The sequence below is a fragment of the Lathyrus oleraceus genome, chromosome 6 (genome assembly GCF_024323335.1).
Source record: "Lathyrus oleraceus cultivar Zhongwan6 chromosome 6, CAAS_Psat_ZW6_1.0, whole genome shotgun sequence".
In the NCBI taxonomy this organism is placed as follows: Eukaryota; Viridiplantae; Streptophyta; class Magnoliopsida; order Fabales; family Fabaceae; genus Lathyrus; species Lathyrus oleraceus.
Genome location: NC_066584.1, coordinates 399,692,609 through 399,696,062, shown reverse-complemented (window position 1 = coordinate 399,696,062; position 3,454 = coordinate 399,692,609). Strand labels below are relative to the sequence as shown.

The 3,454-nt window shown below is 40.1% G+C and overlaps 1 non-coding gene across 1 annotated transcript; it reads left to right on the top strand.

Annotated features, from left to right (window-relative positions):
* The first annotated feature begins 2,949 nt into the window (after positions 1-2,949).
* On the top strand, positions 2,950-3,056 carry LOC127099904 (small nucleolar RNA R71). Its single transcript, XR_007794366.1, has one exon. It is a non-coding gene; the product is annotated as a small nucleolar RNA R71 (small nucleolar RNA).
* The last annotated feature ends 398 nt before the right edge of the window (positions 3,057-3,454 follow it).

Here is a 3,454-nt window from a genome sequence, read left to right as displayed (position 1 = left end):
TGTCTGCATTATGGGCGCGGAGATCAATGCTTGTTTAAGCGTTTGAAATGCTTCTAAACATTTATTGTCGAATATGAATTCAGCATCTTTCATCAATAGTCCGGTTAAAGGTTTAGTTATTTTAGAGAAGTCTTTAATGAATCGTCGGTAAAAACCGGCGTGTCCTAAGAAGCTTCGTACTTCTCTCACAGTTTTCGGAGGTTGAAGGTTTTCGATTACCTCTATTTTGGCCTTGTCTACTTCAATTCCTATATTTGAGATGATGTGTCCTAAAACAATTCCTTCTTGTACCATGAAGTGACATTTTTCCCAATTAAGTACTAGGTTTACTTTTACACATCGTTCTAGAACTCTTTCTAGGTTTTCAAGACATTCTTCAAAGCTTTGTCCGCATACGGAGAAATCGTCCATGAATACCTCCATGATGTTTTCGAGAAAATCGGCGAATATCGCCATCATGCACCTTTGGAAGGTTGCAGGAGCATTGCACAAGCCAAACGGCATTCGTCGATAAGCGAAGGTACCAAAAGGACACATGAACGTTGTCTTTTCTTGGTCATCAGGATGAATTGGTATTTGAAAGAAACCTGAATAACCGTCTAGATAGCAGAAATGAGAATGTTTTGCTAATCGTTCTAACATCTGGTCAATGAATGGTAAAGGGAAATGATCTTTTCGGGTTGCTTTGTTTAATTTCCTATAGTCAATGCACATTCTCCATCCCGATTCGATTCGTTTAGTTATAGTTTCTCCTTTTTCATTTTCAATAACTGTTATACCTCCTTTCTTTGGTACTACGTGTACAGGACTAACCCATTTGCTATCAGATATAGGATATATGATACCTGCCTCTAATAACTTGGTTATTTCCTTCTTCACTACCTCACTTAGGATCGGGTTTAGTCTCCTCTGGTGTTCCCTAGAAGTTTTACAGTCTTCTTCTAGCATGATGCGGTGCATACAAATAGAAGGACTTATTCCTTTAAGGTCGGTGATGTTGTATCCTAGTGCGGTTGGATATTTTCTTAAGATATGCAGGAGTTTTTCTGTTTCGAGTTTTCCTAAGTCTGCATTAACTATCACTGGTCGTTCAAGTTCTAAGTCTAGGAATTCATATCTCAGATTTTTGGGAAGTGTTTTCAGGTCTAAGGTTGGTTTCTTAAGGCATTGCGTAGGGTCCGGTGTTATTGCTAAACATTGGTTAAGTTTGTCTTCTACAAGATAGTCAGATGATTTGTCATTTTTTAACTCTGTTTCTTTTATGCATTCATCGATGATATCCATGAAGTAACATGTGTCTTCTATTGCAGGTGCTTTCAGAAATTGGGAAAGAATGAACTCAATTTTCTCTTCTCCTACTTCGAAAGTGAGTCTTCCTCGTTTTACGTCTATGATTGCACCGGCAGTTGCTAAGAACGGTCTTCCCAATATAATGGGTGTAACTTCATCTTCTATAATGTCCATAATTATAAAATCGGTTGGAATGTAGAATTGACCTATGCGCACGGGAACGTTTTCAAGAATTCCTACAGGATATTTAACGGAACGATTTGCTAGTTGCACAGACATTTTAGTTGGTCTTAATTCTCCCATTTCAAGTTTCTTGCATATGGATAAAGGCATAACACTAATACCGGCTCCTAAATCGCATAAGGCTTTATCTATGACAAATTTTCCTATGTGACAGGGTATAGAGAAACTACCTGGATCTTTAAGTTTAGGAGGCATATTCTGGATTATAGCGCTACATTCAGCAGTGAGTGTAACGGTTTCGCTATCTTCAAGTTTCCTTTTATTAGAAAGAATTTCTTTTAAGAACTTAGCATATGAGGGCATCTGCGTAATAGCTTTTGTAAAAGGAATTGTGACGTTTAATTGTTTCAGTAGGTCAACAAATTTTTTAAATTGGCCCGCATCTTTGGTTTTAATAAGCCTTTGAGGGTAAGGGATAGGTGGTTTATAAGGTGGTGAGGTACATAAGGTTCTTTCTTTTCTACAGTTTCCTTATTACTCTCTTCCTTTTCCTTAGGTTTATTTTCTTCCTCAGTTGACTTTTTAGAGTTTTGGTTCTCAGTTCTTGGATCAGACGGTCCTTCCACTTCCGTTCCACTTCTTAGTATGATTGCATGAGCGTGGCTTCTCGGGTTAGGTTGGGGCTGTCCAGGAAATGTACCAGTTGGGGCAGCAGTAGGCGCTTGTTGTTGAGCTACTTGTGATATTTGTGTTTCCAGCATTTTGTTATGGGTAGCCAGGGCATCTACTTTACTTGCTAGTTGTTTAATTTGTTCGCCAGTGTGTACATTCTGGTTTAAGAAATCTTTATTGGTTTGCTGTTGAGAAGCTATGAAGTTCTCCATCATGATTTCCAAGTTGGATTTCCTAGGAACGTTATTGTTAGGTATAAATGGGATCGGCTTTTGGTATCCAGGAGGTATAGCTGGGGCTTGATTTGGAGCTTGTCCTGGTGCGTATAAAGCATTATTACTCTTATATGAAAAATTAGGATGATTCTTCCAGTTGGAGTTATAGGTGTGCGAGTAGGGATTTCCTTGAGCATAATTTACTTGCTCTGCTTGGATTCCTGTTAGGAGTTGACAATCTGCAGGAGTGTGACCTTGGATTCCACAGACTTCGCAATTCTGAGTTATGGCAACCACGGTGGCTGGAAGTGATACATTTAAACTTTCAATTTTCTGGACCAGAGCATCCACTTTTGCATTAACATGATCAAGGTTACTTATCTCGTACATGCCACTTTTCGCCTGAGGTTTTTCTACCATTGTTCTTTCGCTTCCCCACTGATAGTGGTTTTGGGCCATGCTCTCGATAAGTTGATAAGCATCAGCGTAAGGTTTGTTCATAAGTGCACCACCTGCGGCGTCGTCTATTGTTAACCTCGTGTTGTACAAGAGACCATTATAGAAGGTATGAATCACTAACCAGTCCTCTAAACCATGGTGTGGACAAAGTCTCATCGTGTCTTTGTATCTTTCCCATGCTTCGAAAAGAGACTCGTTATCTTTCTGTTTAAATCCATTTATCTGGGCTCTCAACATAGCTGTTTTGCTCGGCGGAAAATATCGGGCAAGGAAGACTTTTTTCAACTCGTTCCATGTGGTGACTGAGTTGGAAGGAAGAGACTGAAGCCATCTTCTAGCGCTATCTCTTAACGAGAAAGGAAAGAGACGAAGTCGAATTGCCTCTGAAGTGACACCATTAGCTTTAACAGTATCAGCGTATTGGACAAATACGGATAAGTGAAGGTTTGGATCCTCGGTAGGATTTCCAGAGAATTGGTTCTGTTGCACTGCGTGCAACAGTGAAGGTTTGAGTTCGAAGTTGTTTGCTTCGATTGCGGGCGGAGCAATACTCGAATACGGCTCATCTTGCGATGGAGCGGCGTAATCTCGAAGAGCACGAGCTGGTTCTGCCATCTCGGGTATCGGTGAAGGAA